We start from the raw sequence: 13,146 nt of genomic DNA, 5'->3' as shown, positions 1-13,146 counted from the left end.
ACCCTCCCAGAGTGGCCTACAGACGCAACACTAATTTTAAAGATGTTCTTGTGCACGCCAAACTACAGAAAAAGAAGAAGTTGGGAACCAATCCCTGTGGCCGCCCCAGGTGCTCTACATGCAAACACATTCAATCTACTACTACAATAAAAAGTACAGCGTCGAATTACACACACAAGGTAACTTCGGCTTTCAGCTGCACATCAAGCAACGTAGTCTACTGTCTAGAATGCGCCGCTTGTAGCAAACAATACATAGGTGAGACTGGACAACAAATTAATACAAGACTCAATGGTCACCGCGCGGACACAAAACACAATTTACCCAAAGCAGTAGCCAGCCACTTTAATGAACATGGACACATGTTTGACAAAGCAAGGCTCTATATACTACAAACAAATTTCCGTTCCCCTCGCGAAAGGAAGTATACGGAATCATACCTCATACACAAGTTTAATTGCCTACACCCGACAGGAATTAATTTGGCACGCGGCAACTTAGAATCTTTAAAAGCTGTAACTTAAATCTGAAACTCTCATGTCATCAACCAATACACAAAACACATTAGGCCACCAGCCAACTTTAATTCTTAACCTCACCTACTCTTCCATTTCGGGAAGAGAGAGGGAAAAAAGGAAAAAAAAATTTTTTCCCTGCCTACTACTTAATTTAATGTACTCTTTCAGGTTTTTACGTCTATACCAGCTGTGCGATCCCCTTCTTCCATTACACTTGCCCCCTTCTGCGTGCGTCACCCTCCTGTTTGTTATACCGGTTTCGGCCCCCCTCCCCCTCTCCCTTCCCTCCCCACCCCTCCTTTTTTTTTTCTATCCTTTTTTTTTCTTGAAATCCCCTCGACAACACATTCCGAAGTCAATATGCCTTTTTCGGCGCCTCAACCCAGAGTATCGCCATCTCTGGATGCCGCCGTAACGACACCTACGTTAAGCGCGTGGGGCAGTGCCCCTTGAAAGACCATGCCGCTGCCTTTCAGTCACCCCATACATTGCACCGCAGACTCCTCGTCGCCACCTTAACTATTTCAAAATTACTCGACGTATTACTACTATGCTACTCAAGTCACTTTCAACTCATGTTTTTTTTTCGTCTGGGTTTTCTCCTTTCTCCTTTTTTCTTTTTTTTGTCTTTTGTGTTACTCGCGCGCTGACCGCTTGACCGGCCGTTTTAATTCCTCAAAAACATGCCGCCAACGACTCCCCCTGAATACCTCCTAACCTTTCGCATCCCCAACACGCTCCCAAGCCCCCGTATCTCTTAAAGATTTCCCTTTTCTCCTTCTTTTTCTTTCACTCCCCCTTTTTTTGTCTGTCTTGGTGCCGCCCTTGTTTCCCCCCCCCCTTTTTTTTATTTTTTTTCTTTTTTTCTGCTTCTATTTCTTTTCTTTTCTCCCGCGTGCCCACTCTCACGCTCTTGTCCCCTCGTCTTGAGAATGAAGCTCACAGACGTCGGACGACAGCGCTTGTTTCCTCTTGTAATCTCTCTCTTTAAAACCAGCCGCCAGCGACAACACCCGCACGTGACGTCACTGCACTAACCCTTTAAAACTAACACGCCGAGGATGACGAGGCCGCCTTTGACGAAGATAGGTCCTCCTATCGAAACGTTGGCCAGCCTGTCTGAGGCACTTCATCACGGCTGACGTAATTGATGGTCCTAATTTGCGTAATGCCAGCACCACGGCCATGAATTCAGCTAAAAAAATCGGTATGAAATCTGGCAGCCGAAGAGAAAATGTCCAATCGAGAATCGGGGAAAATATTCCTACACCTGACTTTTCTTCACATTGTGAAGCATCTGTAGCAATTACAACGTTTGTTTGAAGGTATTTCAGGTGATCTTGTAATATACCGTCGAGAATACGGTGTGGAAGTAATTTTGCATTATTAGGAAAGATGTCATCAAATTGAATATCCGTGGCAACAGCTCTGTCGGTAATAGGAAGTACATCGCATCTTGGCTTGTAACTTCGTTTTCCTTTCACTTGTTTATAAACTTCATCTCATTCTAAACTGTTTTTCTTAACTGAATGTACGTCTAAAGACAGTGTGAAGCTGTGTACGTAGTAGTCAGTGCATTTGTTGTTTGTATTTAGGAAGTTACGTCTAATAATGTTTGTCTTCTTGCCATCTGCCTTGTAAAGGGTGATTTGGCCCAGCAAAGCTGACCTTAGTGAGCAAACCCTTCCAGAAGGTTTCTTACAGCCAAGCTTTTTTTTGCCTCTTCTCTGGACTTTCCTACCGCTGCTCCTACTGTCTTGCCAAATAGCTCGCCTCATACTGATATTAATGTAGTCGTTGAACCAACCAAAAAACCAAAACCAACCAAAAAACCAACAAGCTCAAGTTCGGCACTCGCGTGGTTACTGTGGAGGATACATAATAAAAAGCACAAGGACAGAAAACTCCAGGGAAAGAATAAAGCACCATTTAACACTTAGTATTGCTGCAGCTCACCACCTTTTTTTATTTTGTCTGGTCGTGCTATATTTTATTTTACTTATATAGACATGAACTTCTCCTGTGCACAGCTTACTGTAGAGAGCATAGGTGATGTTCCCAAGCTCAATCAGCGTCTGATTTTTATATACACTATGTGCTGGCTCACAAAGAGGCTTGAAACACTTTAATGGAAGCTTCTAGTAGAAGAGGTGCCTGGAAGAAAAAAAAATGCTGTGCTGTGACTGTCTTGGCAACATCTTGTCCCCTTAATAAAAATTGTGCTTCCATATCAACTTCAGGCCTCCAGTTTAGATTAAGTACCAGTGCATTTATGAACAACGAATCAATTTTCAAAGAGTATGTGCAGTCCAGCCAAAAGCATGGGCATGAATCCGCATTGTGCTCCTGCGTTGAAGGTGAATAATCCATTCCATGATGGTGAATGTGTTTTAGTAAGCTTCTCTGCAATATGAATTTGTAATGTAGAAAGAATTGTCAATGAATTACCATGAGCACAGACAGATGCACTTCAATATTATATCACAATTGAAAATAATGAGCATAGTGCAAACCTATGTGAACTTCCACTCTTAGTATGCTTTACTGCACGATGCTTATTTCCAACTATGTATTGCGGTGTAGCAAGCCACAAAATAAACGTTGCATAACTGGGCTTTTTAAGATGACCTTTCTCGCAACACACCAATGTTTCGCGGTGAAGCCTAAGCAATGTACTGGGGTGAAGCATACTAAAAGTGAAGAGTGGCCCACTTGACATTTAATTATACACTCGCGCACCCGCCGCCTCTCAGGTCGCCTAAGTGGACATACTATGCTGGGTGATAACGGCCCCCTCCCGCTTTTAGTATGCTTCACCGCGTAACTAAAATGTACTGCGGCGAAGAAGCAGTGAATAAATAAATGGTTTTTACAATAGTACAGAATTAAACGCGCACCATGCATTAGTCTACCAAGCGGAAGAGCGTCGCAACAAAAGGTAGCTGATTCACACAGGCTGTGCAGCCCACTTATCAGCCGTATTATGGTTAATTCAATATTTCAGACACAGAGAAATATGTTTATATGTTTACGTTCGTACTCCTTGCGTAATAAGACTGCCAGGAGTTCCACAATAGAAAGTAACTTACAACACACAAACGCAAAGAACACAGACATATGCCTCGTTTTCAACTCGGTCGTCACGCAAATGACACATAGCACGGAAAAGCATCAACATGCTGCGTGTTAGCATCGTAAATTTCATACTAGGCAAGGAGTACACCACAATCCCGCGACAGCCGCTAATGAGACCAAAACGGGAGCACATGTCTGTGAACGCACCAATGGAGCACCAAACCACTTAGCTCCTCCACCACTGCACGGCTGCACCACTCGTTTCAAGCACAGCACACCAAACACACATTCAGCGCTGAACAGTGCGCAGTTGACGCAGTCGCATTTACATGACTTGTAGCGAGCAGCACATCCCTCGATGTCCGTTAAGCAAAGTCGGACACGGCGACGCCACATCGCGGTTCGCAGAACTTCGCTGCCGAGGCGCTAGGCCACTTCGACATTTCAATTGTCACCACCACCGGGTTCCCAAGGAAGCACGAGTCACACAACGCTGATTCTGCACAGCCAGAGCTCACCGAGGCCAAAGCCGCACTGCCGCACCACCACTGATCACGGCTTTCCGCCAAGTAACACAGAACCTACAACCAACACACAAGCAACGCACGTACAATCACATGAGCAATGTTGAACAACGCGTGATCATAGAATAAAGAGCGGTCAGGAGAACGATGACATAGAATGACCTTTATTCTATGGAATGACGAGAAGGGAAACTGTACCTTCCGCAGTGGTTCGAAAATAAGCAGCGGCAGCGCATGGAACTTACCTAGGTGGACGCCAGATGACGCTGCTAAAACAGGAAGCGGAAATGCGCATTTTTTTTAGAGCAGCATTCAATATGGCCGCTTTCTGCCGGTCGTGTACGCTTGTATCCGCTCGTACGCGCCGTACTCGCCTCGGCTGCCGCGTAGCCGGCGCGTTCTAATTGCCAGGAGACCAAAGAGCCTCTACTGACGCCCATACAAACAAGCCACAAGTGAGTGAACAGAACGTGCGACTTTATTGGCAGAAGACAAGCAGTGTATGTACATTCTCGTGCAATAGCAGAAATAAAATGTGTATGTCGAGATACACTGGAATCTTTGACGCGAGCTCGTAAACGGCTCACCGTCGTCGTCACACATGGCGGTCTAGTAACGAGCGACAACCAGCGGCTCATGCAGATTGGTCAGTGTCCCGATGCAGCGGCAGTCGCCGTTAAAGATGAGCAACTTGCACTGCGAAACAATCGGGTGAACCAGGCATCTGCTGCCGCAGCCAACACAGCGACATGGACTACCCGGCATTTTAGCCTTAACTCCTTTCCAACCTGCACGTTACTTTTCTTTCGGAGGCCGCTAATGTGTGGCTCGCACTTGGTGTCCCACATTGTCTCAATATGGACAAGTCGCTTTCGTGGGCATCACTTTCATCAACCATTTCTGCGGGCCTTTGCACCCAACTTCACACACGTCGGACCATGTAAGCACGTATGCCGGTCTCCGTTCGTGCTTAATCGCGGCCGAGAAAGGCAACAGGCACAATTTGCCCATGGCTGCAGCAGGAAAGGCTGAACGTGAACGGGGAGCACGAATCACGGTGTGTAAATTGGGAGTCTATGTCGCTGTGCAGATTGCAGGAGCAAATGCTTACTTCGAGAAACTGCTTTCCAGTGCAACTGACCAGGCCGCCACATCCGATAAGCATAACACGGCGACCGTAACCAAGTGAGATAACAGCAAAAATAAACGGCAATCATTCACCACATAGTGTTCAGAGAATACGTTATACATTGGCTACAAACCATATGGCAACAGTGAGCATTCACATACACGGGTCTCTTAGGATACATTCAGCCGCCTACTTACAGGCATAATGCTTGCCTTCGTCGCATGTGGTGGTCTCGTAACGAGCGACAAACAGCAGTGCAAACAGATTGGACAGAGCGTCGTACCTGTTCGAACCGACAGTTGCCGTTGAAGATGAGCAACTTCCATTGTGAAGAAATCAGGTGATGCAGGCATCTGCTGCCACAACCAACACAGCGAAATGGACTATTCGGCATTTTAGCGTTAACTCCTTTCCAACCTGCATGTTTCTTTTCTGTCGAGGGCCACTAATGTGTGGCTCACATTTGGCGTCCCACTTTGTCTCAATATGGACAAGTTGCTCTCGTGGGCATCACCTTCGGCAGCCATTTATGCGGGCCTTTCCACCCATGTGGCTATGAACTTCAAACACGTTGGACCATGTAAGCACGTATGCTTGTCTCCGTTCGTGCTTAATTGCGACTGAGAAAGGCCGCAGGCACAATTTGCACATGGCTGCAGCAGGAAAGGCTGAATGGGGAGCACGAATCATGGTGTGTAAATTGGGAGTCTATGTCGCTGTGCAGATTGCAGGAGCAAATGCTTACTTCGAGAAACTGCTTTCCAGTGCAACTGACCAGGCCGCCACATCCGATAAGCATAACACGGCGACCGTAACCAAGTGAGATAACAGCAAAAATAAACGGCAATCATTCACCACATAGTGTTCAGAGAATACGTTATACATTGGCTACAAACCATATGGCAACAGTGAGCATTCACATACACGGGTCTCTTAGGATACATTCAGCCGCCTACTTACAGGCATAATGCTTGCCTTCGTCGCATGTGGTGGTTTTGTAACGAGCGACAAACAGCAGTGCAAACAGATTGGACAGAGCGTCGTACCTGTTCGAACCGACAGTTGCCGTTGAAGATGAGCAACTTCCATTGTGAAGAAATCAGGTGATGCAGGCATCTGCTGCCACAACCAACACAGCGAAATGGACTATCCGGCATTTTAGCGTTAACTCCTTTCCAACCTGCATGTTTCTTTTCTGTCGAGGGCCACTAATGTGTGGCTCACATTTGGCGTCCCACTTTGTCTCAATATGGACAAGTTGCTTTCGTGGGCATCACCTTCGGTAGCCATTTATGCGGGCCTTTCCACCCATGTGGCTATGAACTTCAAACACGTTGGACCATGTAAGCACGTATGCTTGTCTCCGTTCGTGCTTAATTGCGACTGAGAAAGGCCGCAGGCACAATTTGCACATGGCTGCAGCAGGAAAGGCTGAATGGGGAGCACGAATCATGGTGTGTAAATTGGGAGTCTATGTCGCTGTGCAGATTGCAGGAGCAAATGCTTACTTCGAGAAACTGCTTTCCAGTGCAACTGACCAGGCCGCCACATCCGATAGCATAACACGGCGACCGTAACCAAGTGAGATAACAGCAAAAATAAACGGCAATCATTCACCACATAGTGTTCAGAGAATACGTTATACATTGGCTACAAACCATATGGCAACAGTGAGCATTCACATACACGGGTCTCTTAGGATACATTCAGCCGCCTACTTACAGGCATAATGCTTGCCTTCGTCGCATGTGGTGGTCTCGTAACGAGCGACAAACAGCAGTGCAAACAGATTGGACAGAGCGTCGTACCTGTTCGAACCGACAGTTGCCGTTGAAGATGAGCAACTTCCATTGTGAAGAAATCAGGTGATGCAGGCATCTGCTGCCACAACCAACACAGCGAAATGGACTATCCGGCATTTTAGCGTTAACTCCTTTCCAACCTGCATGTTTCTTTTCTGTCGAGGGCCACTAATGTGTGGCTCACATTTGGCGTCCCACTTTGTCTCAATATGGACAAGTTGCTTTCGTGGGCATCACCTTCGGCAGCCATTTATGCGGGCCTTTCCACCCATGTGGCTATGAACTTCAAACACGTTGGACCATGTAAGCACGTATGCTTGTCTCCGTTCGTGCTTAATTGCGACTGAGAAAGGCCGCAGGCACAATTTGCACAAGGCTGCAGCAGGAAAGGCTGAATGGGGAGCACGAATCATGGTGTGTAAATTGGGAGTCTATGTCACTGTGCAGATTGCAGGAGCAAATGCTTACTTCGAGAAACTGCTTTCCAGTGCAACTGACCAGGCCGCCACATCCGATAAGCATAACACGGCGACCGTAACCAAGTGAGATAACAGCAAAAATAAACGGCAATCATTCACCACATAGTGTTCAGAGAATACGTTATACATTGGCTACAAACCATATGGCAACAGTGAGAATTCACATACACGGGTCTCTTAGGATACATTCAGCCGCCTACTTACAGGCATAATGCTTGCCTTCGTCGCATGTGGTGGTCTCGTAACGAGCGACAAACAGCAGTGCAAACAGATTGGACAGAGCGTCGTACCTGTTCGAACCGACAGTTGCCGTTGAAGATGAGCAACTTCCATTGTGAAGAAATCAGGTGATGCAGGCATCTGCTGCCACAACCAACACAGCGAAATGGACTATCCGGCATTTTAGCGTTAACTCCTTTCCAACCTGCATGTTTCTTTTCTGTCGAGGGCCACTAATATGTGGCTCACATTTGGCGTCCCACTTTGTCTCAATATGGACAAGTTGCTCTCGTGGGCATCACCTTCGGCAGCCATTTATGCGGGCCTTTCCACCCATGTGGCTATGAACTTCAAACACGTTGGACCATGTAAGCACGTATGCTTGTCTCCGTTCGTGCTTAATTGCGACTGAGAAAGGCCGCAGGCACAATTTGCACATGGCTGCAGCAGGAAAGGCTGAATGGGGAGCACGAATCATGGTGTGTAAATTGGGAGTCGATGTCGCTGTGCGGACTGCAGGAGCAAATGCTTACCTCGAGAGACTGTTTTCCAATGCAACTGACCAGGCCCCCACATCCGATAAGCATAATACGGCGACCGTAACCAAGTGAGATAACAGCAAAAATAAACGGCAATCATTCACCACATAGTGTTCAGAGAATACGTTATACATTGGCTACAAACCATATGGCAACAGTGAGCATTCACATACACGGGTCTCTTAGGATACATTCAGCCGCCTACTTACAGGCATAATGCTTGCCTTCATCGCATGTGGTGGTCTCGTAACGAGCGACAAACAGCAGTGCAAACAGATTGGACAGAGCGTCGTACCTGTTCGAACTGACAGTTGCCGTTGAAGATGAGCAACTTCCATTGTGAAGAAATCAGGTGATGCAGGCATCTGCTGCCACAACCAACACAGCGAAATGGACTATCCGGCATTTTAGCGTTAACTCCTTTCCAACCTGCATGTTTCTTTTCTGTCGAGGGCCACTAATGTGTGGCTCACATTTGGCGTCCCACTTTGTCTCAATATGGACAAGTTGCTTTCGTGGGCATCACCTTCGGCAGCCATTTATGCGGGCCTTTCCACCCATGTGGCTATGAACTTCAAACACGTTGGACCATGTAAGCACGTATGCTTGTCTCCGTTCGTGCTTAATTGCGACTGAGAAAGGCCGCAGGCACAATTTGCACATGGCTGCAGCAGGAAAGGCTGAATGGGGAGCACGAATCATGGTGTGTAAATTGGGAGTCTATGTCGCTGTGCGGACTGCAGGAGCAAATGCTTACCTCGAGAGACTGTTTTCCAATGCAACTGACCAGGCCCCCACATCCGATAAGCATAATACGGCGACCGTAACCAAGTGAGATAACAGCAAAAATAAACGGCAATCATTCACAACATAGTGTTCAGAGAATACATTATACATTGGCTACAAACCATATGGCAACAGTGAGCATTCACATACACGGGTCTCTTAGGATACATTCAGCCGCCTACTTACAGGCATAATGCTTGCCTTCATCACATGTGGTGGTCTGGTAACGAGTGACAAACAGCAGTACAAACAGATTGGACAGAGCGTCGTACCTGTTCGAACCGACAGTTGCCGTTGAAGATGAGCAACTTCCATTGCGAAGAAATCAGGTGATGCAGGCATCTGCTGCCACAACCAACACAGCGAAATGGACTATCCGGCATTTTAGCATTAACTCCTTTCCAACCTGCATGTTTCTTTTCTGTCGAGGGCCACTAATGTGTGGCTCACATTTGGTGTCCCACTTTGTCTCAATATGGACAAGTCGCTTTCGTGGGCATCACCTTTGGCAGCCATTTGTGCAGGCATTTCCCCCCGTACGGCTATCAACTTCATACACTTCGAACCATGTAAGCACATATGCTGGTCTCAGTTTTGAGCAAATCATGGCCGAGGTAGGCCACAAGCACAATTTGCCCATGGCTGCAGCAGGAAAAAATGAACGGGGAGCACCAGTTATGGTGTGTGTACACTGGGAGTCCATGTCGCTGTGCGGACTGCAGGAGCAAATGCTTACCTCGAGAGACTGCTTGCCAATGTAACTGAGCAGGCCCCCACATCCGAGAAATGTAACACGGCGACCACAACCAAGTGGGGCAGCAAAACCAGATTCTGCAATCTATCATTCAGTGTAGCTTGCGCAAAGACCCAGGCTACCGAGGAAGAAGAGCAACCATCAACGAGACTAGGAATATGGAAAATGAGAAAGCTTGCATTCAAGAGAGAAGCCACCCTGCTCTGCAAGCATTGAAGGCCAAAAACATCAAGAAAAGTAAAATGGTGCATAGCAAACAGTGCGTAGGCTAATGCAAGAAACATGTCGATGTTGCATCAGCTATTTCAGGAGAGGAATTGTGCATGACAACATGCACTAAAAGGTACTGCTACAGATATGTTATGCTACTAGACAGTGACTGGTATTAAGTATCAGCGAAGAATCGGTTGACCTTTATGTTTGGATGAGGATGAATGATCTCTAACGAGAATGGGCAATGAAAAAGCTTGCATTTATAGAAGAAAAATTACACTTGGCACAAATGGAATTGACATGGCCAGGAAGCTGATTAAGGGCAAACTGATGGAACCTTTTGGCCAGCGTCGTCCGTGCTTGATCAGAAGTTGCAGGCGCATCTGAAGACGAAGAATTTCCATAAAGTCCTTTTTGAGTTACCTGGATGACTCAGCCAATTTGTCCGCGCTGGTGGAATGGTGGCTGAAGCTCTTTTCAGTCTTGACACAGTGCTCTGCAGACTTGATATCTCATGTAAATTCTTCTGCATGCGCTTCTTTGTTCGTGGTGTAAAAGCCTTGCAAATTCAGCTCCAGCCCCTTTCTGTTGGTGTGGATAGGAGCTCCTGTGATGACCAAGGTATGCTTGGCATGGACTCTGTTGGGGCAGAACGGTGACACATGAGATACAGCACAGATTAGCCAAACTCATGTGTGTTTTCTTTTATGTTCGAACCAATTATGCTGAACCATAAACATGAGCAAACATTCATTTCTGCTGCAAACAAATGACATGTATCTCAAGACTAGCAAGACAATACAGCATATATCAGGCATACTTATTTCTGAACCACATGTTGTTTACCTTGTAGTAGCAGCCAATGTCCACACAATGGCCTTGTTGTAGCAGGCAGCAGCTTCTGTTTAGTGTGTGGAGTGTGTTGCTTTATACTGGTGCCATCCTCATTACTGCATGTCTGGAACAGAAATTTCGACTGAATCAGAAATTGAAAAAAGCACAATTTTGCAATATGAAATGCAAAAAGGTGTGACATATATATTGTAATGGTTTGCGACTACAGAACACATGCAAATATACCCTGTCTGTTCTACGGCGCTTAAGCAGCACGTTAAATAAATATTGCTATTGTCCATAAATTTATGCCTGCCTAACTATACAATGCATGTAAACAGTTTAAGTATTATTAAGATCACAAATGAGAACATTTGTGCGTTCATTTATACACTGGAAGAGATCACACTGCTGGTTCCACAAGCAAATACATGAAAGTCATGAAGCTATTAGAACTGATGCATTATTTTTCTGCACGAACGTGATGCAATGCTGCACTACTGCAAAAATAAATGCCCTACGGTAAACCAAACTGAACAGCAAGAACATTTGGAACCAACAAGTACGAAATATGAGTGAATTATCACGCTTGCAACTGTTTTAATACATTAAATTCTGTTCTTTCACATCATTTTACCAAAGGATTATTCGATTTTGTGGGCGAAAAAAGTTGCCGGCGGACTCGAAAATAAGTTTTATATGTATATTGTTAAGGCTAACCAGTCACCTATGGCCACGGCTACAATAAGATGAAAAATGAGGCGCGCGTTCCGATATCGCTCTTTCTTTCCCGATTGTGTGTGTATAACGACAGCCTCGCAAGTAACAGTTTATTTAGGAAACAGCAACGGAGGATCCCGACTGCCATATGCTGTGCAGGATCTAGTTCGTTAACTTGTCTCCGCCTGTAAGTTAATGAGACGAATATTATATAACGATTCAAGCAGCGGTGTTAAACGACTCACCGTTATTGCCGTTGTCAGCTGCACCAGAATCCAGCTCCCGTTTCGATGCAGACGTGTTCCGAATGGCTCACGACTGATACCCAACTTTCAGGCTTACATGTCCGCTTGCAAACACGTCACTTCACCCCAGGTTAAATAACGCGTGACATCGAAGCGCAATAAACTAGTTTTAGCGAAAAAGAAGCAACCAGCCTGAGCGCACGAACGAATGAATCCGTGCCGCCATGCACTCGAAAGTACCGGTAAAAATTTTAAATCCAGGCCAGAGGTCACGTGAAAGATCGATGATGCTGAACGCTATTTGCGTTTATAATGACAAAGAAACAATAAACTTACTTACAAAGAATACAATATCAAATTAGCAATGATAATTTCGCCCTCTTTTTCATGTAACAAACGTGCTTCGGTAATTGTAGGAGAAAGTTTGCAAAAAAAAATTGCGCTTATTACGGCGCCTCCAGCGGAAAATGTTCAAACTAACGTAAGCATCACGAAGTGATATTACTTTGCTGGTTTTGTTAGCAGCAGCGCGCGGTCGATTTTTTCGCCCTCTGTGGCCATTTGTTGAACTTGAGAGTGTGCGGGGCCTACGATGATCACGCCGAGGACGAACACGCCACGGCGTCGTCCGGCGCCACTATCGCGCTTTCTCAAAAATCCCTAAACGGTTATGTCCCTAGGCACCTAGGATCAGGTCACGTGAGGGATTTTTGTACGACATTAATATCGTCCTCGATCACCTTGCCCCGGAGTTGCCCCGAAACCAGAATGGTCCACTTTACACCGTCGTGGTGGCGCACTGCGGAGGGTCAACATAGGGTGTCTCGATGCGCACCCGCGCTCCGCTTAGGGTGAGGACAACCACGTCGTCTGCTAGCGCGGCCGCCATTTTCATGCATACGCTGGTCGCGGTGCACGCGTTGGCAGCGTGACGTGCCTTGATAGTGCTGGCCCCGCTAGCAGTAGGGGCTTGAATGGGCCTTTACGTTTGATAATTATTCCTTTTATATTTTAGATGAAAAGTAGGAGTAAAGATTCGGTGACGCATTCGCTATTTCGAGACGATTAGAGAAGGTATATCGGATATCCTTTTTTTTACGTTAGCTGAGCACGGCGGGCAACTTCTCGCCGTCGTGAACTTGCTGTCGTTGCGCTTACATGTGGACATAGCAGTAAGTAGGCGAAGGAATTGAACTGCTGCATATTCAAGTACGGATGCACGGCAAGTTTACGTCCACGAGCAATATTCTTCGCCGTGGGGACATAGGATTACCTGGCTGCAAACTGCCATGCGTACACCATGCAATCA

The 13,146-nt window shown here is 46.3% G+C and overlaps 1 long non-coding RNA gene across 1 annotated transcript; it reads right to left on the bottom strand.

The window, feature by feature from the left end:
• Positions 1–8,041: 8,041 nt before the first annotated feature.
• On the bottom strand, positions 8,042–12,416 carry LOC129384442 (uncharacterized). Its single transcript, XR_008612162.2, has 3 exons — positions 11,838–12,416; positions 10,885–10,996; positions 8,042–10,677 (listed from the first exon to the last, which is right to left on the bottom strand). It is a non-coding gene; the product is annotated as an uncharacterized lncRNA (long non-coding RNA).
• Positions 12,417–13,146: the final 730 nt, after the last annotated feature.

The sequence above is a fragment of the Dermacentor andersoni genome, chromosome 9, assembly GCF_023375885.2.
Source record: "Dermacentor andersoni chromosome 9, qqDerAnde1_hic_scaffold, whole genome shotgun sequence".
Taxonomy (NCBI): Eukaryota; Metazoa; Arthropoda; class Arachnida; order Ixodida; family Ixodidae; genus Dermacentor; species Dermacentor andersoni.
The sequence above is the reverse complement of the archived record's forward strand: the minus strand, read 5'-3'. Positions and strand labels throughout refer to the sequence as shown.